General features: G+C 37.9%; 1 protein-coding gene across 3 annotated transcripts in view; it reads right to left on the bottom strand.

Annotated features, from left to right (window-relative positions):
• Positions 1 to 26,002, bottom strand: part of jade2 (jade family PHD finger 2) — a 134,814-nt gene that overhangs the window by 62,304 nt on the left and 46,508 nt on the right. The window lies entirely within an intron of this gene.

The following is a 26,002-nucleotide window of genomic DNA, read 5'->3' as shown; positions in this document are numbered from 1 at the left end:
CCGGCAGGGGTGTTTTGGTTCAAAATGCTGGATCTAGACGAGTCAACCTGTGTTTAAATGAATCCTTGTGCTTTCAAAACTGTCTGATCAGAACCTGAGGAAAAGATATTGACTTCTAACAAGACCATTTGTCATCATTGAAAAGTATTTTATTTTCTACTTTCCCTCCAAATGTCATCAGTGTTTCCTTCTGACGAGCCTGAAATGTCAAACTGTGACTCAGTGAACAGGTGGCTATGATTTTGGTTCTAATTCGATTAAAGATTCTGCCAAATCTGCCCGACCTGGAGAGCAAATACAGTCAAATCCAGGAATCATCTGAAGTAAATCACGGGTTCAATCAAAACATTTCAACTAATTGTCAAGTGAATAAATTGTATTTTTTCAAACCCAGAATGATTTGTTGTTCTCTAGAAACCAGATGATGAATACTTTGGTGTGTAAAAACACAAACAGAAGGAAAAAAAGAGAGGACTCGTATTACAGAGTGAGTCATCTTCATGTCATATTCATCACAATAAACACACACGAGCGCACACTGATCCCTCGACACTGCCAATCATCCTTTCCCGTCAATACCTCATCAATAATGCATTTATGACACACAAACGCACCTCTTGGAAGCACACAATGCAAAAATCCATAAACATGACACACACAACAACACATTATATCCACAATAACTATTGAGAAACTCTCAGTCACTCACTTTCATGCCTTTACTTTAAAAGTGTGACCAAAAAATGACACACAAGAATCACAAATACAGTTGAAACACAATGTATGCCCAAAGATTACAATTTAGTTATGGTCGCACAAACATACATACAGACAAACAAACAATTTGATGGATTAAAAGTCTACATAAACACACACGTGTACACAAAAGTGGACGTACACAACACATGCGTCGACACACTCAGTTTGTATAACACTTTACACATGACAAATATACACAACACTTGGAAAACATATAATATATAATATGTACACAACCGCGTCACAGTATACACACACATCAAGCGATCAAAAGAGTACAAAATTAGATGAATACAACATTCATAATCCAGTTTACAGACATATACACAGTCCACACACACAAGAAAATTATCAGTTTGAGTACACAAAAAAAACACACACGCACAAACACCTCTCTGGGATCAGTGAGTCATCTTCCTGTCAATGAAATCAATAATCCCCCCCCAAACATCATTTGCACACTGACCTTTCACAAATGACTCACTCTTTTCGCCCCCCCCCCACACACACACCCATACAGACCATCGCTGAAAATAAATCTCAAACCTTTTAGCGTCAAAACCTGGCCTGAGCCAGATCTGATCATCAGACATGATGAAATATTAATAACTCTGGCGGGGGAGGCGGCAGAGAAAACAACAGTGTAAATATTCATAGAACACACTAAAGTATCCGCGGCTCCAAAACAAAAGTTGGGCTAACGTGGATGTGCGTAAACATGTCAGCCTCGACCGAGACCTCAAATATTAATGATGTTTTTCTTTTTTTTTTTACAAAATAAGAATCACAATTTGTTTATTTTAGAAAAGATACTAAAAATCCGCCACAACAAAGTGAATTATGAAGATAAGAATGTAAATTCAGAGTAAAAAAAAGAAAGATTTAAGTGTGAGGCAGCGAGACACTTTTATTTTTAGTTGTCAGATGCGCGAGCAGCCCACACGGTTCCACTGACGCTTGTCTGGCAGTGAAACTGTGCACTAATGAGTGCTGAGCACTGAAAATGGAGAACATTTTAAACCCAGAGAATTAGCATTTTAAGCAGCAGCTCATGAATGAAAACGCAGCTTTATTTTAAACTCTCTCACGCTCCCTCGCGCTCCCTATCTTTTTCTTCAAGAAGCCCCCCATCCCCGTGTCTCCCTGAGGTGGGACGTCAATACCAGATACTTCCGTTGGGTTGACCCCTAAAGGTCAACATTTCAGTAAAAATTAGCTTTCAAAGACAAGCAAGTGTCACCGTGTGTTTCTACAGTCGAACTTCTACAGTCCTGCGGTTCAGATGCCTGAGTGGTCGACGCGTTGTCATGGATGTGACTCAGACTCATTAGCACACTTCTCTACAGACGCACAAACATCACTCTGACACACATGTGCGCTCAGACTAACACACAGCCTTTACAGATCTATGCTAGTCTTATCTCTGATTATAGCAACAGAGACCACGACATACTGGACGAGACGACATGAGAAGTAAACTTTTAAACATACTAGTGCATCTGTATTGCTTGCCAAAAAGTTGAAAGCGAGCTCCAAACTAGCATTCTAATGTTACCTATGAAAATAAAATTATTTTTTTCTGCCTCACAACAACGGTTGTGCCTTTTTTTTAAATTTATTAAAATATCTATACAATGAAGATCCCTATTTACTTTTTTAAGACCAGACATGGTCTTGATTTTTTAATGCATTTCATTTTTAAATGTATAATATTGTTTAAATATTGCACATTTTTATTGAATATTATTTGCTTAGAATTCAATATTTTGCGTAGAAAACGGTTGTGTTATGTTTCTTTGACAACTAACAACTGACATTTCCATATTTATTTTGGATCTTATTTAACTATTATGACATTAAAGAGGAAAGTGTACCTTTCAAAATGATATTGTTGTCAACAACTTTTAGAACAAACTAAACAGAAATCTGATTTTATCAGGCTCTGCACTATTTCTGGTGTTGCAGTGTATTATGGATTGGATGGGACACATTTCACAACAAAAAACACATACGAAAAACATGATAATAATAATAATAAACGATTTCCTTTTTTTTTAAAGATAATAACCTATGTAATGCGGCAAAAAGAAATTTGGATAATTCATTTTTAACCACTTTTTAACTTCACTAGGTCGCTGTATATGGTCTATCCCAGCTACTCAGGGCAAGAGTGGCAGACCTAGAAACATTTACTGTCTTCAAGTAACGTGTTGTCACAACCCTGACTAAACCTGTGTATCAGTTTACTGTTCTGTACTACTTTCATCTTTTAACTAACCCTCTATTGTCTTTCTTACTATTACCATTTTAACAACAACCTACCAAAGGGACTAAAGATGGAAATGATGATGCTATAATCTTCTATATTTACATGTATATTTCCTTTATATGTATGTATTGTCCCTCTTTTAAATAAAAATAAAAGCAAACCATTTGGATGCTTAATTTTGTGAACCATAATTCCTACAATTGCCGTAGTAGAACCAGACAAACGTCCACTCATGAGGACACGCTCGTTCAGACATGCCTGAACACAAGAGAAAGACAATCTTTGTGGCCACGTTTGCCTTTCTGCTCCACACCGTCCAAACTCCCACAGTCCTTCCACAAACAGTAAATAAGTGTTTTCAATCCCCCCCCTCTCCCCTTCACAGCCTCCAGTCCGGTCCTCCAAACAGTCCACAAAGAGACGATAACAACAAGAGCCAAAGAGAAAAAGAGGAGTGGGGCTACAGAGAGGAGGGTGTTTGGCCAAACAAGGCTGAGGGAATGTTGTCATTCATATTTTCCACTCAGTTAGCCGGGAGCCAGAGAGGCGAAGGGTGAGAGACGGAGTCAGTGAGACGAGCGAGAGGGACATCGAATCAGGCTCTTAAAGGAGCAGACGTCGGTCCAGCTAACTAGCTAATAATGTTTAGATATTCGTAAACACTTAAAGAGAAGTAGATTAATCTTAGCTGTTTAAAAGCATCGAGAACATTGTTGTAGGCCCCAAAATATCCAGAGGTTTTGATGACAAAATGACTATAATCCTAATGAGTTTTAAAGTTATTTAACCTCCAAGATAGAAAAAAGGAATTATCTCTAAGAACGAAACATTTCCAAGCAAGAAGCCACCAGTTAAAGAAAGTACAGAGATCTAAAATACCAGTTTTACACCTAAAACAGACAGTCGTTTGAACCTTTTTAAGCACGAAAACGCTGAGATTTGCTTTCAAAATACATATTCTCAACCCCTGCTGAGGCATTGCTTGGCTGCCCTGAATAGATTTATTAAGAATTATTCATATAATCCAGAGCTCCAGACTGAAACATATACTCGAACATGTAAGATTTTATTTATTGGAATTGACCAAGAAAATGACAAAGTAAAAAACAAAACTTTTTTCAATTTCTTCATATACATGTTTGATACATCTGTATTATGTCCCATAATAACTAAATAAAAATAATCCACTGATACCTTTAAATCAGATCGGGGCAAAGTGCGAACCATTGACATTGAAATTCATTTATTTTCATTAATTTCATAAGTAAATGGAAGAAAAGAAGATTTGTGTTTAATTAAAATATATACATGACTTACAACGTACTGATACTTTCGTCTTTGTCACTTCAGTATTTTATTTCTCTTAAGGTTTTATTCTATTAACCAACCAGCGACCCCTGCAAGTTATCGAGGATGGATGAAATGGCTTTGAGGACATTTAAACATTTTTAAGTCCTTCTACAGAAAAGTCAGAAGTGGAGCCTGTTTTGTCTTAGCGGTTTGCTGGATCTCAGCGGGAATGAAAGGATGGATCCTTGTGTCGACACTCTGCAGCGTAATCCAACTCAGTAGGAAACTTCCAAGTTGAAGACTAACACATTGAAAACAGCTGGACTCTGCTGGCAGGCGCGCACGATCCAGATGCTGCGAGTGAAATTGTATAAATCAACCGTCACTTTTTCCGGTTTGCAACTTTAAAAATGTCATTAGTATGAAAGAGTGATTAACGCCGAAAAAAAACGGCTCTTTGGAAGAAACATCATCATGTCATGAGACGCAAATGAAATGACGACAGAAATGTCGGGCTCAGAATCATCTCCACACCCCTCGGAGGAAATCTATATTTAATCCCAACGGCTGCCGGTGAAGTGATGTTTGGTCCAACTGAAGAAAACACAGGCCCTCGAGGTGTCCAAGTTTGGAGAGCCAGTATCCAAACAAACGTTTATTTTCGGTGTGAGCCAGGACACAGATGTCACCCGTCTGATTTATGACGTTCCCAATGTTCCCTAGTGCAGGAAACACTAATACCAGCCTTATATAAACCATTATGTAACTCTTGGCGCGTCCGCAGAACGGCAGCAGCAAGACTGATGGCATATGTGCGGCGGAGAAAGACAAAGGAGTCGAGTCAACAGCGACTGACAGCAGAAGAGACGGCGAGAAGAATTCAGAGATGGTTGATGTCTTCATTGTTTTGCTCTGTCGACAGATTCTCCTGACAGTAGCTGCCAGGCTTCAGCTGCAGGGGAGTGTTTCTCTAAATATGTTGGGAGATAAACTGTGTTGTTGTTGGTCCAATTCTGACTGTATAACTACAGGTTTGATGTTAGTATGCTTTAATTTTTGCAGGAAATTATGTCACGAAAACTATCTTACATCAACAGTAATGGAGGTTAATTCAGGAGAAAATCACTTAGAGAGTGCAAACCTCTGCCAAGCATAGATATAATATTTGTCTTATTAAACGTATCTAAATATACAAACAAGCTCTGACATGCTTCGTCCACCTGCTGTCCTAACAACGGTGAACCAGGATGGAATTGTTGCATCTCGCTCTCCACAGTGAAACCTTAGTAAATTGGACAGCGAACCAAAGAGCTCTTGATTTATCCTAATTTTATTTTCTCGTCTCATCTTCCAATGATTATCTAGAGATGTGTCACGGGGGTATAAGCCTCGGCAAGAATGTCCATACTTACCTCTACCTGGCTTCTATGTCCAGCTCTTCCCATGGACCCCCAAGAAGTATCAAGTCCCAAGTCTCCTACTAGTGGGACAGGCCACCGTGCAAAGTGTCCAGGACTTATCCTACCAACATTTATTTTATCTATATATATAAATATATATATATATGAACTATTTTTAAGCATTTGAGTATGGGAGCAGCACCTTTTTGGTAGACATTGGTGATTCCTTCAAATAATTGTGAGTCCAGATGGTAATTAAGAACCCAATTAAATCTGACTAAGTCTCACTCATATATATTGGGTTTTTTTACGCAAGATAATTGCCCTATATTTATTTTATCTATACATTTTGACACCCTTTGAACCCTTGGAAATATCATTGATATCATTATTTGTCATATCCGTAGTTGATGTTACTATAATATATATATATATATATATATATATACCTTTGTTTACAGCATGAAATAGCTTTATTTATTCATAAATATCATTACTTTGAGTCGATTTGTTTTCTCTTAAAAAAAATGTTTCACCCAAATAATTTGTTGATTTTATATTTTTACTGATTGTATAAAGTAGATTGTCTTTAAAATAGTCTCTGCATTTGGTTCCGAAAAATAATAACTCCAACCCACTTTACTTTATTATCATTTGACCTTTTGATTGAACTGTAAACTTTTCCACTGAGCTCCAGAAGTCTTCGCCTGAGGGAGTCAGACGCCACATAATCCTACGTAATTCATACAGCGATGGATGAAGCAAAGATCTACTTCTCTTCCTAGATAATATAAACATGGTGTTACTAACAGAGAAAGGTTTAAGAAACAAAAAAGTCACCATTTAGCATCTTTACATGAATCTATGATGCAATTCTGAAATATTTCTCGATAACAATATTCCATTTGCACTCTTTCCCATTTGCATGCTATTATCTTTGCTTCATGTTTGGCTGCAGGGTCCTATCAACTCCCACAATGACCCAAACTACCCACAGGGATGATTTAATCAACCCAGAATCTAATCAAAGGTAATCTAATCTGGTCAGTGATTTCTACCAACCATTGCTACCACTTTAGAAGAACAGCCAGTCGCTGTCAAACCCTTGAGTGTCGCCTGAAATACAGATAATAACATGAGCGGATTAATGGTTGAATTCGGTTATATTTTTCGAGTTTTTATTTCCGGTCTAAATGCAGCATCATTTCTGCTCGTACAGCAGGTTTTCCTTGAGTAGTGAGTGCATTGCAAGGATATGGAAGGTGCTAACAATGCTAACAGAAAAAAAACATTGTGTGCTCATTAATCACTCGGAGACAAGTGTCTTTACATTGAGGAGCCAATTACAGGAAGGACAAACACAGCAGTTTCTCAATACACTTGGGCACTTTCTATGTGTTTGGAGCTTGACAATTTCAGAGACGGAAGTTTTATTTGTGTTTGTGTTTCTAAAGACTGTTGAAGGCTAAGTATGTTATGTAATTGGGTGTGAAACTATGCACCATGGGAAAGTTTCTTATGTTACCATGGTTTTCTACGCTTTATAGTTCTATATGTGTTTGTGTAGAATAAAGTCATTATAATTTTTCACAATTAACATGCAAATATACAACGTTTGTTAATTTTTGTGTCGCAATCAAACTCACGCCCGCTAGATCGCAAAAGATGTTACGTCTTCCGCAGCAAAATAAACATTGAGGTGTCTGAGGACGAGAGGATACAGTCACCTCCAGCGGCTTTGAAGGTTGATATTTGGACATACTTTGGTTTCAAAAGAAAATTCAAGCGGTTAAGGCTTCGTCAAGAGTCACGTTGTCTGTAAATTCTGCAAAACCAGAGGAAAGTACTCAGGCAATACTACAAATATATCTTTTTCCAGTGTCACACTATATCGCAATATATTGTACCGTTATATAATAATGACATTATTATTAAATTATAATAAAATAAATAATAAATGAAATGTACTATCCCTTTAAGTTGTAATTCCTGTATGCACATTATAGCATAACGCATTTCTATGGTTTGTAGAACATGCTAATCACTGTGTGTTACAATATAAAATGCATCAGAGGTGATCTACAATACTAAGGCTCACTCAGTACTTTTTTTTTTACCCAACTTGAATCTCCGGCAGGCCACATTAAACAAGTCAGCCTGCCCGATTTGGCCAACGGGCCTTAGTTTAATTCATTACAGTGCGAGAAACTCTATGATTCCGTACCACATTTGCGGCTTCTCTCCATACACTCTGGTTTCCTCCCAAAGTCCAATTACATCCAGAGGTTAATTGGTGACCCTCCTTGATCGTCTTCGCCCCTAAAAAACGTGACTGCGGCGAAGTCGACCAGATGTTTGTTCGGCGCCTGGTTCGACTTTTATTAGTATCTCACCTTTTTTGTTCCCACCAGCGAACGCGAGCATGCGAGCGCACACGTCGTAAACTTAGCAGTGGATTATCAGAGTTGCACTCCACGGTGAAAAAAAGTGTGTCAACCTTAAACATGTGTTTAGAGGGTTAAACTTTATTAGCACCAGAAAATTATTAATATTACAGTTATTATTAAAGTCTTTTCACAAACACAATGACAAATTGTGCTACAACTATTAATACAATTAATAAGAAAAAATATTATTAACAAAAAAGACTGAGCTCCTTTAGTATTACTCATGGACTTAACTCTGCAAGTTATGGAACCTACTTAAAGGCCATTTAATACAGTTAATATGATGAAAAACTATTCGAGAACAGGCCCATAGATTTCACGTCTCACGCTTGTACACCTCGCTATCCATATCGACACATTCCTCAGCAATAACACAACACGGTTTTAACTACATGCCCAATCCATTTAGTAGTGAGAAAGGTCAGGTTATTTTTTACAATTCATGTGTAGCAAACGTCTCTTTTAAAAAGGTAATTTCGAGTTTCATTGAATAATCAATATGTAAATAAACAGCATGTGTAATGACAAAAGTATAATCCTTTTCATTGTGAGGCTGTCATACACATTGTGAAGTCATATTTTTGGCTAAGTGAATAAAGAACGTGTAGTGGGATCACACTTCAAACTCTTGCTAAAGTTACATAAGCCACATCTGGTTTACAAAGGCCTGATATTTTACGAGTTTAAATATGAAAAACCTGAGAGAATGAGGCGTTTCATTGTTACGATGAGAGATTCAATAAAACACTGTTGACAGACGAGTTAACAAGCGTGAACACGACTTAAGTCCACCAGTATGGTGAGATATTTCTTTATTATTTCTTCAAGAAGTTAAACGTGTCACCCCACAAAATGACGAGTAAAAACCTTCTGATAAGCATAAGTAAATATTCCTGACGGCATCCACTGCCGCGAATCAACTGCTGTGACACTTCAATTTTTAAAGAAGCGGATCCAAGTCGGGGGGCCACGGGGGATCTCTGTAGCTTACCGCTTATTTGGCAAATGAGTATTATTTCTGTACAGACCCAGGGGAGCTCGGGATGTTTGCAAACTGTTTCAAACTGCATCTGGTGGTGTGTTTGTCTCTCTGCTCGCGAGCAAAACAAAAGATCTCCCCGGGGACCACAGAAATTGACCTCAATGTCTGCCGAATGTTTTTCCTGAACTAACGGGCTTCATGGAGCGTATATCATCTTACCATTACCACGCAGGACGAATCAGATATTGTTCTATTTTGATTTCTCAAATTCACAATAACTTGCCGTAACCAGAGGCATATTTTTATTCGTGTTTCATTCAGACTTTATTAGTATGAATGGCAGCCATAATGCTGATTAGCGTTGTGTATTGGCAAGAATCTGGCGAAACGATACATATTTCGATACAGGGGCAATATATGGTATATTTAGATTAATGGCAGTACAATTTTATACTTGTTTTATTGCCCGAGGATTAATTGCTTTTATTTAATTTGAAAAAAATATGGCAAAATATCAGCTTGAAAAGCTGCTGGAGTCTACTGTATCCTCTAGTCCTCAGTTATCGATGGGATCTTGCAGGATTTTATTGTTCCTTTATCTGCATAGGACATAATGACTGCTGCCATCCACTGGATGGAAGTTATATTGCAACACAAAAAAAATGCTGTGAATATGAATGCATGTTACTTGTAAATGTATTAGTTTACTTTATACACACTTCATTGAAATATTAACCATAAGAACTAAGATAAAACTAATCTATTTATTATTAGAAAAAAAAATTGTAATGAAAAAAAGAAGAAATCGATACATTGCTGTAGAATAAATACCATATTGAGAAATAGAATATTGCAATATTTAAGTGTATGAAGTAGAATTCAAGTCAAACTCTGAATTATTTTTCAACTATTTATAGTATTTGAGTTGTTAACTCGGAAATTTAGGAAACAGTAAGCCCTTCCTGAGAGTTGAAGGTGGGTGAAGAAGAGAGTGAAAAAGAAAGTACAGGCAAGGGTGACCGTGACGTCTGGCCTAGTTAAAAGAATCAGAAAGTCGTAAAGGTCATCCTGTTATATGTCTGTTTGTCTACTCTTGGCCAGATTTTACTGAAATATGAAATGTCTCAATGTGGGAAGAATAAAGTTGTCATTGTGGCAACCCTGGAACACATATCTTAATAAATAAAATAGAGCATAATTCATTATTTATACACTTTTTAAATAATAATTTGTTAGTTCGATATTTATTATTGTTGCAACATAATTTTTTTTTAACTATTGGAGGAAACAGGGACTGGCGTCCAGAGTTTTCTGGGGAATATATAAAAGGTAGCACTCGAACTTGCCTCAGATGCAACTTTAAGTGAAGTGTATTGAATGTGTCTGTGACATGATAAATGAATGTAAATTAAAAGAGATGCAACTTTGCTGAAAACAAAACAACATTTTGTGTTGCATCTCCCGTTTCCACGGTTACAAACAGATACTTGTTACATAGTCGACCGCTCTGGGACGCATAACATCATCATATCAAATCATTAAGAGCGTTGGATCAACAATGTTTAAGAAGACACCAGGATAAAAGGAGAAGAAGAAATAGATTAAGAAGAATTATTTGCTGTGGAAACGACTGTTGGGAAGAGTTTATATCAAAAGTAAAGTGTAAATGTTGTTTAACTGAAGTAAATATAAGTTGTTTATATAAGTTTGTTTATAAGTTTGTTTATAAGTTGCCATTTTTACAACAATTGCTGATGATTTTATACTTTTCTCGGCCCGTCACAAGTGCCAGCAGCTTCTAAGTGCAACTAGAAAGTCTCCAAACTAGTCTGTAATTGAACCAGAGAACGTTTGGAAACTTCCCCAGCTTTCCTCGCTACCGCTTACAGTTTTTAATCAAACCACAAAACGTCAAGTATTTTGAATAGAAACACGGTGGGAAACCCCAGCGAGCAGGAAACCGAGACAAGTGGGTCGAACACAGCTCGCAGACGCAGACATGGAGTGTGTGGGGTTACCCTCAGTCTGCTCCACACACAAACCCACACATGGGCCCACCCTCTTCCTGCATTCCTCTCCTGTCTGACACACTTCCAGTAAGCCCACCAGCACTTCAAAACAGCCCACCAGCACCAGCAGCTCTCCAGATGACAGCGGTGGCTGAGATACACGCTTGGCTGGTGCCCACACAAATACATACACACACTTGCATAGAAAAGTCTGAAAAACAAATTCCAGGTGGCATCTCACACCACCTGGTTAAAAAATAGAACTGAGAGTTTCAAGGAAATGATTGAGAAACACTAGCTTTAGCTTATATTAATTATTAAATACAAAAAGTATGGACTTATATCAATAAAATATAAGGAGTAGATTTATTTGTCAGACAAAATATATAAAAAAAACGAGCATCTGATATGGATAATGTAATATACTGGGACTGCGAATGTAACTCAAACTAAAATAAAATACATATACAGCTTGAGCTTGACATACAAGAATAAAACTGGTATAAGATGCAATATATAAAAAAAAAGATTCATCCATTTATCTTACAAGGCTTGTCCAAGGTCGTAGCAATGAGTCCTAGACTTGTCTCTCCCCAGAAACATCCAAGTCTTCTGGATGAATACCAAGGTTTTCCCAGGCCGACTGGTAGTCATCGTGGCCATGAACACCTCCCTATGGGGGCCAACATCCAAAAGAGAACGCTGGTCACCTTAACTGAGTTGAGATTCCCTTGTCAGCGGTTCTACTTTGAGTCTTTCCTGCATGACTAAGCTCTTCTGCATGTGTTCACGCCACACAATACTTGTACCGTCATCGGTTTGGAAGTCAAACCAACATCCCGCCATTTCTTAAGTGGCTTTTGAAAAAGTAGGTCAACCTGCTAAGCGAGGTGCAAGGAGGATTACAGGATTGGATCTAGATGTTCCTCCTTACGTTCCTGCCCCTCCTTACTGTAGGTACTGTAAACACAAACACCGTTAATTAAGAACTCCAAAAAAAAGGTCCAGGATTGAGCCAAATTGTCATTATGGCCCCTTAAAAAGAAGTAAAGGGTCGACTTCTAAATTCACTCGTACAATTCTACTTTCCTTCCCAACTGCTCTTCAGAGGTAAAACTGCAGAAAATCGAGACAGAAACGCTTCAATTAATCCACTGAGTGTAAGCGTGCGCCTGTGGTACCATCGAGAGATTCTGACTTCATCTGTTATTTGTAAATAAAAGACTTTGTTGCGTGCCCATTTCTGAGCGTCTCTTCTTTAGTCGTTCCCAGTAGAGCAACAGTCGTGCCGCTCCACCTGTTCCTTAATTCCCCCGGTCCCTCTTTCAGCCAATGTGGACGGTTTAGCACTCTTTTAAAGCCAGAAAAAAAATAGAACACATTTATGGGTGAGTGGTCGTTCATGGCCTTAATCAGACTGGATGTGCACCTTAGCCTCGTTTGGATCCTTTTAACAACAGTATTTCTTCCAAAGAAACTGTTTAATCATCCATCAAAGGAAGATAAACACCTAGAAAATTCCAGATACAAGCCACGGATGATGGCTATTGATTGGATGTTGAGGTAGGTGTCTGGCATCTCCAGCTGTGGTTACAAGGAGCAAAGCAGAGTGAAAACAAATCTTTCATTCGTGTGTTTGCATGGTGAACCGGAGTTGTCATTTTCTGACCTTTAACCAGATGCCCAAGACTGACAGCTTGTATCTTTTTCTATAAATACAAGTATCAGTATATTTGTAGGTGGCAGCCGTACACTTTTATTTTGTATACATACTAATTGTACTATTTGTGCTGATCAAACAAGATTGTTTTCCCCTTTAAAAGAGGCAAAGAGAAGAACATTTTGAATTATTTATTCCCCGATTCCTACTTTTCTGTTTCATTTAACAAAAGATTTACTTCATAATCTTATTTTTGCTATTTTATTTATTCTTATTTTTGATGCAAATGCTGAATTTATCAATGTCCTTTGATCCTTGATCCATGTGATCATTTATTGATGTCATGTAATGAGGTTGTGTTATGTATTAATGTGTAACTCGTTTAAATTTTAATCCTGTTATGATTCATGATTATTGAAGCTTCAGCCAATTTCAATTTCCCTTTTGAAAAATCTGTAAATACACATTGTCCTTTATGTATATTTCCTTATTCATGAAGTGATTTATACTTCTCTGGAGTTTCAAAAACAGGTAAAAGCTCTAAGTTGCTGCCATGAACTAATAAGAGAACAGATTCTTCAGTGATGTGTGCAAAGAGGGAGAAAGCATCAATAAGAAAAAATTGGAATTCAACAGATTTTTTAACTAAACTTTGATTAGAACTTGTTGCCCTCTAGCATTTGCATCTGGTCCTACCATCCACAACATTTCAAGTCCAATAAAATGTGTGTGTAGTGCAAGTATTCAAATGTTTCCTGGAAGTGTTTAGCTTTTATTCCAGCTCAAATCCAGCTTGATCCCTCAGATTCATGGACTGAATCACATCTTTTATTGCTTACATTAATTCATGTTTGGTTCTTGTTAATATCAAAAACAACGGATGAGATGATAGAATGGGAACAGGCGCGAGATTTCACTTGCATCTGGTCCTCGTTAACGACTCCAAAGTGGGGAACAATTTTTCCAAAAAACCCAAATTCAAAAGACATCTGCTGCAGTTTGTTCTGATTACCAAGTTGTGTTATGATACCAGATGTGCTGCTCCTCAGCTCTATTACACACGTTTTTGAGACAATCTCTTCAAATCTGATTGTTTGTGGTTCTGTGGAAAACACACTGGCAGGTAAACACACGAAAAAGTTTCTTTTATTTAAAGTGTCTTTTATAGAGACTATGACATTCAGACACAAAGTGTCGTTATTTGCTTAATCTACTCCCCGAACTAAATATCTAATGAAAATCCAGGAAGGACACTTCTTGTGGGTCCACCGGGAGCGAGCGTCCACAAACATTGTTTACTCTCCCGGAGCCGCCCGGATTTTAAGTGTGCCGGTCGTGTGCAGCAGCCCTGTAACAGTCGCCCTTAAGTGACCATAATAGTCAACGACCTTGTCGCGGCAACTGGCAGCTCTGGAAACAGGGAGACGCACGTTTTGCCAAGAAAACCAGCCTGCCAACAAAGACACACACGCTATTAACTTTGCTGAAATGTCTTTTGAAAAGACCCAGAGTCAAGAACAATGTGGGCAGTAAAGCGACAGATTTAGTGCTCGCTGCACTTTAGGACCGGTTAAAATGTAGGAGCAGCAAAGTAGCTCTACAAATGAACTGAAATCACTACAAAAATCCCAATGCACGTTAAAAACTAAATAAAAAAGAAGATAATAAAAACATCACTGGGGGATTAAGTGATAATGCAGTCATCCAATGGCTCCATTGTTGCGACGTTTTTATCCGGCGCTGCTGCTAATCACTCCAACTATAGTCAATAAGAGCTTCCACCAGCGGCGCTGACTCATAACAATACATTGATTAACACACTAATCTACTGTAACATTGACGAGATAAAGCGAGAGTCCTTGATATTTGTCACAGAGGCTAAATAACCTTTGGCTGGTTTATGTGTCCATTAAAATGCCCACATTGTGTAAACTATCGAGGTTTGTTGCAATCCTGTATGTCCTCGAGAGTTTAAACACATCTAGAATATACTGTATTTTCCTCACTAGATTATAAGGTGCACTCTCAATAATTGGTCTATTTTTTTTTTACTTTTTATATATATAAAGCACATTGTTTGATTATAAGGCACTTTTAAGTGAAAGAAAAAAGTCAGATAATTCAGTCAGTCAAACGTTATTAAACAAATGACTTTCAACCTTGTGCAGTTGGAAGACATGAAATAAAAACACTGTCTGATATCATTAAATCAAACGCATTCAAAATAACTGAACAATAACTCAGTTGTAACATGCAAAATACAACATAATTAACTGTTCATTCCTTGCAGTTTAACTTTGAACGTAGTGTTGGCGACAATGTTCTTTGGTAAATGACTGCAATCGCAGTTGTGTTCATGCTGTTATGGTAACGGTTCGTATTGCAAGAAAAGCAAGGTCAAAGTTGAGCTTCCGGTGTGTTGTGTGTCTGTTTTGATGGTGATCTGCATGGCAGGAACGGACAACATGTGTAGTTAAATAAAGCCTTCATGTAACTATTTCTACTTCTAGAGTCCTTCACACAACAACAGCCGGCATTACAAGATATATTACTCCACAACGCTCCGTACTATGATAACCGTAACGCTGCAAGCAGTGCGATTGTTTGGTTAACCAAAGTCGTACCAAAACATTTTGACGGATAGCGCATTGTAGTGTGTGTACAACACAAAAAGCGCTACAAGGTCAGAAAGCACAAACCAGATTAATCCATCAATAAGTGTTCCAGAAAGCGCACTGGCATTTAAAAAAAAAAAAAGGAAAATACAGTAGTTTAGTTCACAAAACTTGGCATAGCTACGACACACTTCCGGTCGAACCTGCGGGGTCACCAATGAAGATGTTTGAGCGAGCCTTTATGTGCGCATCAATCCACAGGACAGGGAGAAATAATTGGTCTGATGACGTTAACATTTCTTTACAATGACCCTCAAGAGATGATGTTACGAACCTGCTAAGCTAACTAGCTTATAACTACTGAATTTAAAGCACAAAAGTACTTGACCACCTTCAACATTCTGACCTTCAATTCTTATTGGGGCGAGTTGCATACAATTATGTTGTCCAGATGACTGGATAGGTGTAAGATAAATCCTTTCGGTAATCAATAGAGAAACGATTGAGCGTGAGTTTCAGCAACAGGTGGTCCTATATCGGTCTCTTGGTGAAGAACGGAGCCAAATGACACTGGTCTCTATTTACCGTTTGATTCCAACTATTACCCGTCATTGAGTTTTGACCAATGACTGTCAGAACCAGATTGAAGGAAGGATGGTTGGATGAGGATCTTGCCTGTGTATTGTGGTTAAACCAATGACAAAAAAACACATGATTTGTAAAAGAGCTATCAGAAAAATTTGAATTCTAAAATATTTCATAAAAAGTAGGGGGAACTACAAAGATGTTTTTGATGACTAAAGTTTTATACTGAAAATCATTTCTTGAGAAACAACATCATGTATTTTTCACCTTGACTGTCAAAATAATACTTCATTAACAATTATCTACTGGTTGATTCTGACAAGTGGTAATTGATCCTTGAGTAATGACCGAGTAATGACAGCGCGAAGGAAGGATGGTTGGATGAGCCTTAATTGGACCTGACCTGCTTATTGTACGAAAAAGAAACATTTGTAAAAAGCAGTAAGAAAATGTGTAAAATAACTCATTTGTAAGTTGTACTGAACAAAATTAATTCAGTGTATATTTGCAGGTTGACTGTGAAAATAATACTGTATTAGGAACGACTTGCTGGTCGCCGACTCAGACGCGTCACTGAGGGGAAAAAAGAAAGTGCCACTTGAAGCTTGACACATTAACTGAGACAGTGAAAGTGATCCAACGCCAACACACAGGGGACCAGTGGAAGACAGAAGGGGGACTTCACTATCCATCTACTGTCGTCTCCAGTGTCTCACTCTCACTCGTCTCACTTTCACAGTCGCACAAACAGACACCAGTCAAGCAGAGAGGACAGATGGCAGCTTGGTAAAATAGACAGAGCGAAGTCCAGATGTTGCCGGAGCCAAAGTGCAGAAGGCAGAGAGCTTTGATCTAGCAACCCACAGAGGAGCCCAGAGAGGTGGAGCTGCTCCTCGTGGATCCGACCGAAGGAGATGCACGTTTATGACCGAGCCTCTGCGAGTCCTCTAGTACTTTGTGTTTCCAGATATCCCAGAATATTTTCCAGTCATTTAATCTGTGATGGTCAGTTTAACACAGACTTAAACAATCATCAATCCATCTTTGACTGATTCCTTGTCTCCAGGTGAGGTGGCTGGATGAATGGATCAAGGGAGCAGTAGTCCCAAAACGTTTTTTGACGGCAAATCAAAACATGTGTTTAATCAGAAAAAGCTTCTCTGAATTATTTTTACAAAATCTTTTATTTTTGTTGGACAGGTCAAATGTGATAAAATAAAGTTTGAGAAAGAATCAACAGGCGGATTCGAAGATTCATCACAAATAGGAAACCAATGATGACAGCTGAAGCTTCACGAACATAATATGACAACATGTTTTGCCATGTTTAGTTGCATTTAAGCTATTTTTCTTCTTCATCTGTTTTGATCTTGTTGTCATTCCATTGCCCTGTGACCACGTTGAGAACAACTGGATCTGGAGAATGAATGCACTGCCATAGTTTTGGTTGGATCCAAATATTTGCTAAACCAGAGCATTCATAAATGATGTTATAGACTGGCTAAGCTAACTCGCTGAATGTTAGATGTTGAAAGTCGGAATGAATGGATGAATGAAAGTGTGAAACTGAAAAAACTATGAAGGGATTAATGGATAGGTGATTGATTGTGATAATAATGGAAGGACAAATTTAAGAGTTTATAAGGACAGTTGGATGGATGAGGTATGGACATAAAGATAGAAAGTTCAATAAATAAGTGGATAGATCTACGCTGGGTATGGAGGGATGTAAGGATTGTAGAAAAGGAATTAGAAAGCTGGATGAATAACAGAAGGAATGGGTGGATAGATGCAATGATAAGGCGGTTAAATGGACGTATCAAGAAAGACATGAATACTGTAGATTTTGATGCTTGTTGAATGAATAAAAGTAGCTAAAGATGGATGAATGAAAGCAAGTATGCATGGATTGGATGGAGAGATTGAAGAATTGAAAAAATGATTAGAGACTAATGGATAGATGACGGAGGTATGCATAGATGAATGGAAGGAGAAGTTTCTAAGAGTGGATTGTTAAATGAATGACTGAGGTATGCAAAGACCGATAGAGAAAAAGTGTCAGAGTGTATAATAGAAGAAAACTACAAAAGACACATTTTTTAATAGTCTTTCTCTTTTAAGTAGTTTTACCGACACGTTTGACTGAGTTTGAAAAAGTCCAGAACTGCCGGTGAGGTCCCCACTTGAATTAAATCCAACACATTTAGGTTTTGGCAAACGCCAGCAGGTTAGGTATTATTAGGAGCTGAAATGTGTCGGTTGGCGTGCCGCGACAGAAGCCACTCATCAACCTCAGTCAATCAAAGGTGAATGGGTTTAGCTCGAGTCTGACTCACCCGCTTGGACCCAAAACCAGCGGAGTTCTGGCCAAAGCTCAGTCACTGCGGTCGGAGGGTTTTTCTCCTGCCAGCCGGGCAGACAACCAGTCCTTCATTCATGCTGCCAGTTCAGATTTCTGTCATTTAGTTAAGGTCGGCCAGCCAGTCAGAGAGTCAGTCGGTACAGTCTCTGGGTCGACCTCAGACGATGGACCGCTAAGAGAGACAATTTTGGTTTTAGGTCGGAAAAAACAAGAAGGATAAGTAAAAGTCCTAATCAGCAAGATGTTTTTTTTACTTAACAGGAAAAACTTGAAGTCCACATATCTCTGGAAATGACAGTTAATTGCATTAATTACAACAAAATTTCCCCAGTAGTATGTTTGTAAACCAGTCTGGAAAAGTGCGACCAGCTGCTCTTTGGATATATTTATATGGCCCTGATGAGGTCCAAATAAAACTAGAAAAGCCTCTGTGAGATTATTCTTATTATTAATTTGTTAATTCTTAAATAAACCGTAACAGTTTTGTTTTATAACTTAATCATCTTTAATTTGTTCATTTTGTGATTTCTTGTTTCCCCGAAAAAACTCTCATAGTTTGTCCATAGTTATCCTTAGTTTCTATAAATAAATAAAATAATATATATAAATTGAACATTCGAGAATTATGTATATATATTTAACAAATAATGGGTTTTATCACCAAAACAAACTAAAATATGTTTTTTAAGAAGACAGTAAACTTCCCGTATACAAGAAATTGTTGCTGGTTTCAAACCAAATGAAAGAAAAAAGCCTTTCAGCACTGGTTTGTGCTTTTCCTTGTTTTTCCACCACAAATGTTGGTTGTTAGCAACAACACTTCGCTGAAATCTGCAGACATACTTTGTAAAATCTATTTATTTAATTTAGCATATTCACATTACCTATTTTTTTCCACCAAAAAAACAAAGGTCCGACAAATTTAGAAGACACCTACACTATAAAACACACACATTTCTTTAGTAGCTAATGATGCAGAATCTGACGAGGCGGTGAATAAAGCGAAAACCTTCGATGTGACTCTTTGTGGTCCATGATGTAATGCATCCAACAAGAAGGTTTTTCTCACACAGATCAGTGCCAGACATCACCACGACAGGTGGAAGCTTTTAAAAGTAGCTTAAACAACAATTTGCCTTTTAAACCCCATTTAGAGAAAATTAACCTCACAATTGTTGCTGGCTTGTTGCCTGTTTTTTGTTTTTTTTTCAAGATTCCAGGATAACAAATCAAGGTCAGACTGTAACTTAGACACACTCAGGATTAAGGAGCAAATGTGTAATATTATATTCATTCAACTTAAAAGGAAAATGAGAAAAAAAAATGAGGATGATTTATTCTACAGTTGAAAAAAAGAAAAACTATGTCATCATTTGGACTAAAATAAATAATTGAATATAATATTTGAAAAAAAAATTGTATAACCAAATATCATATTGGTTAAACTCATAAAATGGCTTTTTTAAAACATAATTATTTAATTAATTCTCATAGTGTCAGCTTACATCCGTTTGACCCTTGTGTTATCTCAGGGTCAAGGTGACCCGGAGGCCTGAGAACACGTTTTCACCTTGACCCAGAGACAACACAATGGATACTTTAAACATATTTGTTCTCACCTTGACCCTGAAATAACACAAGGGTTAAACAGATCTGGGATTAACATCAAATCATAGATACAGTTTCTTCTGAAATCATTCAAGATTTTAAAGATGAAAAGTCAGCAGTGAAAATAACTTTTTTTTAATTTACTTATTCTCACTTTTCTTTTTCACCAACAAACTAGAACGACTGGTACCAATGAAAATGGTTCTTAAAGAACTAACAAAAATTATTTTAATCGTCTATAATAACAAAAAACTATTTCCCGAAGGAGACCTCCTGAGTGATCAATAAAGTTTTACCTTACCTTACCTTAATAGTATTAAGGTGCCAGTATCAGTAGCCATTCCTAACCAGGTCATCACATCAGGAGAAGCGCAATTATTTGCTCCAAATTCTCCGGCCAAATGTAGGTCAAGATGGTTCAGAGTCGACTGCTGACCTCTTTCAGGTTTACATTGTGATCTCTATGGTCTTCGCTGGTTGATGATTTTAGCCAATAAATAACCGAATCATAAGAAGAACAGTCACATATTTACCAGAAAGGGAGTTTAATCAGATACTATCTTGGATCCATCAGAGCAGTCGTCTTAATTAACTGCGGTGGAAGCTGAACCCCGTGACTCAAGGCATCAGCCAGCAATGACATGTTATTATTATGTTGCTGTATTTGCCATTTCCAGCCTCCGGGAGCAGTTGAGCAGACGGTTATTAGAAGCGTCACACGGACCCACCAGACGGCGAAGAAAGAGTCCGACTTGGCCACTTCATCATACGAGAAATACACATCTCATGTTTAACCGCTCGTCCAGTCGGCTCTGCCAAATGCAACTCAATCGGCCTGTGGTCGGACCTACACCCGCTGACCCCGCGGAGAAATGTTTTATGGATCAGCTTGACTTTTAGCCCGGAACATTGTTAGCGTATGGACGTGTGGGTGTTTGGTGGATATCATATTAGTGTACCGTCCATCAAGGTCAGTGACTCGAATCATCGAATCTCCCATGTCTATGTCAACTGAAATAACTCTTTATTTAAACTGAATTTTGGACCAAATAAAAGAATATTGACGAGCTAAAATCACTTAACTAAATTAGTTAACTTTAGTTTCTCCATGTGACAAGAAGCCACTTCATTGATACAAGCGGTTCGTCGAAACTTTGTGAGTGTTCTGAGAGATTTTTTTTTTTCGAGGGGGAAAAACCATCATCTGCCTGCTGGGGATTTCCAAATTGTTAAGTACCATCTGATGCAAACAAGCGCAACGGCAGACGGACTCGCTCGCGTAAGAGAAATCATGATGAGTCACTTGTGAGCTGGTGGAGCGGTCAGAAGGTTCAGACCCTTGAGGGAGCGTTGAGTCATCTAACCACCACTTCTCTGTGGCTTCACTGTATTTACGTTGGAAAGTAGATAATTGGGAGGATGTTACGGACTGACGCAAATTCAACTTTGCCCTCATCATTGGTTTAACTGTCATAGCTTAGATCATTGAATTAAGGCCAGCTTACAAAACCTGTTTTAAACAACATTTTCACGGGCCAAAGAATAAACATAAACAAGCAATAAAAGAGGGTGTTGAATTCAAAATAAAGGTTACCCACAATGTTTTGAAGAACATCTATTCCTCCTTTAATGTGAAATGCCCCTAGATTTACTGCTAGGGATTCAACTTGTGCCGTGAATTGTACCGAATGTCGCCCCGCAATGTAACTTTACTATGTTACCAACAAATACAACTGCAACAAAAAAATATAGTTTGAAACCTTAATATGGTAATAATGTAACCACTAGCCCCATGTAAACGTTGAAAGTGCTAGCTAGCAACCCTAAAACAATGTTATATGAACAATAACAATTTGTCGCTTAGGACGAATAAAAGTTGATTTATTAAAGTGCAATTGTGGTAGTTCTTAACCAATATGCATGAGCATACAAGCAATAAAAGAGGGTGTTGAATTTAAAAAGTTTGCTCACAATGTTTTGAAGAACATCTACTTAAGTTCTAAATTTCTACAGATGTACTGATAGTAAGTAAGTAAGTAAGTCATTTTTATTTGTATAGCGCTTTTCTAGACCAGGGTCACAAAGCGCTTAAACAATCAAAACAATATTCAATAAAGTATATATTTTAAAGATCAAGATAAAACTGATAACACAACAGGAGTTCCAGAAAATCAAGGAAAAGCCTGAACAAATAAAAACGTCACGTTAAGATGTTTCTTGAATGATAGGGATTTTGCTTGTGCCGTGAATTGGACTTAATATCGCACTGCACTGTAACTTTTCCTTCGTGACTCTCGTCTTCACCTCCTCTGTGTGATTCCTCCATATGAATTTCTGCCCTCAGGCCAACTGCAGTACATTCAAATTACCGATCGTGAGAGTTTAAACCAAAACTAATTATCTCCATGACCCGCAGCAATAAGGTGGCAACATGAAACACTGCTGCGTTTTCAATTTCTGTAAGCAAACGGAGTCGTGATGATACTGCATCAGGACGGCACGCAAATCAATTAGTCAAATGAATTTGGCAGGAGTTTACTTGGATGTATGTTCGCGTCGATACAGAGTTTGACAAGTGTTTCCTCTCCACAGAACCAGATTCCAACTCAATTAGGCTGGCTGGTGGAGTTCCAGGGTAATCACAATTTTTTTATCAAGCCTGAACCTGCCAAGGGCGAAGTTATTCATCACGCACGCAAAAATCCCTAATACAATTATCTTGAGTAGAATTTGGGGTGCAGCTTGGCTCCAAATCTCAGTAATGTAATAATGTGTTTGTGTCTTTGGCAGATGACTTAAAAATAGATGAAGTCAAAATGAACTGGCTTTTCCTTCTTGTGTCATTTTTTTGGTCAGAAATTCATGACAATTTTGGCCAAATAGCTTCGACTTAAGTGATGGTGAGTTTTTACAGAGGATTTGGTTTACATCCAACAAACCGGTGGATTGTATTAAACGTGGAATTTAATTTGTCGCTTAATTTAAAGATTGTTATAGAATCTGAAAAATAATAAGTGATATATCTTTGTTTCCTTTTTTTCGTTGAAAACAAAATAACATGACAATATCATTGTCAAAGAGAAAAGCTAATAAATGTAATTTTCTTATTCTGAAGTTTTTGGTCACTGTAAAGCATGCAGATGAATAGTAAAGAATAACAATCCAAGTACAGATCCTGGTGGACCTACAATCAAACAGTGTGCTGCAAATCATTTGAGTTCTTCTTTATAGTATCACATTTCTCATCTATAGATCCAAAGTTTGATTATGATTTTCTACCTTTGTTGAGTGGAAATTGTTCTAATGTTGTTTTTTTTTAACATTAGTTTTTTTTTAGTATTTGCATTGTTGTATAAACTTTAAAAAACTGTGTTCATTTTTAGTACAGGTGTTTTTTTAATTATTGATTTCTTGGATTGAAGATTCAAAATTGGGTTTTTTGTTGAAGAATAAAAATCAAGTTTTTTTAGGTAGGTAAATGTAAAGCAACTCAAAATCACTTTGTTTGTGCCTGACTGAAAAAAAAAGGGATCGAAATCAATCGGAGGAGGTTTATCTGGCTTTGTATTAATATCTTGTTTAACGGACGAGACAGTAGCTTTGTACAGGTTAGCATCATAGCTAATGCTAGATTTAATGGCCCTGAAATGAAAATTTTGAATAGCGTAAATGTGATTTTGTGATCAATAAGTGACTTGTCGCATGATCTTGCTGGCTGTCACAGGGCCTGGTTACAGATGTGCATCATCTGGATCAATAACACTGATGAGGACCAGTTTGTCGACGCCGATCGATACAAACCTGCGGACTGATGCGGCGTTTAAAGCCAGAACACCTGATCCTGTCATAATCTAGATTAAGATACTGTCTTAATCCGATAATAACTGCATTATCTAGAGAGCTCCATCCAAGAAATGATCATTTCAGTGTTCAGTTGCATTTTAAAGATCCTTAAGTGTCGAACAGGAACTTCATTTTAGAGACAGGAAATGGTAAACATACAAACATTTGTGACCACAGTTATAGGAGCCACACTTTCCCCAGGCCTTATCTAGATACTAGTTACTTCAGAATCAGAACCTTATTGTCATTTCCTGAGAATTTCATTAAAATCTATTCATCGGTTTTTGAGTTATTTCGCTAACGGACGGACAAGTAAACGCAGACAACCATACAACCTCCTTGGCAGAGGTACCAAAGCGTTTACTCTTCTGTCAATTCAACCTTCAGATTTAATCTTCTCTCACTTGTAAAGGTCTTTTATCGCAACATCCTCCACTTCTTTTTTCTCCCACCTTCCTCTCCATCTTTAGCTGAAGTGTAGCCCGGGGCGCCGACACATTTTTCCTCCTCTATTTCTTTTTAATGAATAATGACATCATCCCCAAAAATTGTTGGAGAGGAAAAGGGCTGGAGGCGCGTCTGGCTTTGACAACACTCCTGCTCCACATTTGTCTCCCCGACGCTCTCCCCGGACCGCTGGAGCCCGACTTTTGCTCAAGTATTGTGGCGGATGTCGGGAAGGTCATTATGGTTTGATGCAATTCTATCACCCGCTTTCTTCATGTCCTCCACGTGTGTTTTCTTTATGCATCTCAGACGATTTAAAGCGTTGTGTAACCAAAAGTGCAGACATAGACTCCCCAAGGACGCAGACAGAGACGATGATCAGAAAATTCTCATTTGTAGATCATTTATTCATTTTCTCCATCTAACCTAGAGTGATTTAAAGTGACAGGGTTAAACATGTTGGTTTACTACCCGCTTCAGTCACTACTCCGCGAGCATCGCTACAGGATCTGTAAAACTATCTGTCACAGCTTAAGCGACTGCGGCGAGACGACGAAAAACTGTTTTTTTTCTACACGAGTAGGGGGGGGGGGGATATCTGCGGGTCAGGTTTCGGGGAGCTCTGATCATATGTAAAGCTCCGATCAAATAGACATGGAAGCCATGTGGAGCTTTCAATCATGAAGATTTAAGCCAAAGAGGACGGAAAATCTGATGGTGGAAGAGGCGAGCGGCGCTGTTGCTTTATGAGTTTGAACTCTGCTGAGCCTCGACTGTTGTCACCACGTCTTTAAAGTTTTCAGCCGAACTTAAGATGGAAATTTCAACACTTCCTACGGCTCGTACTGGATGATGACATCTTGTTGAACCAACAGTTCCTCAGCGCAGACAAAGAAACTCATACATTCGATTTATTTCAGTCAATGGAGTAGAATCCCAGCTCTCTAGGGTAAGACGAGAGACAACCTGGGCGAGTACATGATAGAAAATCACTCACATAAAAACAAATTAGTTTATCTGCCGACGGCCTATTGTAGCCAAAGAACAAATGCATCAAGACCAGCACCCCAGCACAACTAGACCTGATCTGAGACATTAACACTGATATTAACAACAAATAAATCAATAAAACAACTGGTTTGAACCCCTCATACGGCAATAAGAAAAACTACTATTACATGTAAACACTGCATTCCAATATCTTCTAATCTCTTACTTAGATTAGATTTAGTACTCACTTAGCAACTGTAAACTCACCAAAGTCGAATAAAAGTTCATTTTTTCAAATGTTCGACTTTGTCCAGGTTTTTTTTGGTAGTTCTTGACCTAGATGCATGAGCCGCAGCGATGAAAAGCCATATGAGTGATTAATAAAACTTTTTTTTGAATCCAGTACATTCAAATATCCAAAATATTTTGATAAAAAAAAGAGACACTCTCTTGGGACACCAAACAACTGTCCATCCTGATCGTTTTTCTTTGCTTTTTAAAGGGCAACTCATGTTTTGAACTTATTACTTTATAAAGTTCTCCCCCGTCTCTCCGCAAACAAGAGGTTACAAGAACGTAGTCTATTATGACATAATAATGACTTCTCTCAAACCTCAATGCTTGACCAATCACAGCAGAGTAGGTGTGGTTATCGTTAACAAGATTTGTTCTCTAAAAAAGCGTTTTCTGTGGCCGGTGCTTAAGATATTTCAATTAAAAGAGAGTTTTGTACAAA

The sequence above is a fragment of the Callionymus lyra genome, chromosome 14 (assembly GCF_982586985.1).
Source record: "Callionymus lyra chromosome 14, fCalLyr1.hap1.1, whole genome shotgun sequence".
Taxonomy (NCBI): domain Eukaryota; kingdom Metazoa; phylum Chordata; class Actinopteri; order Syngnathiformes; family Callionymidae; genus Callionymus; species Callionymus lyra.
The sequence above is the reverse complement of the archived record's forward strand: the minus strand, read 5'-3'. Positions and strand labels throughout refer to the sequence as shown.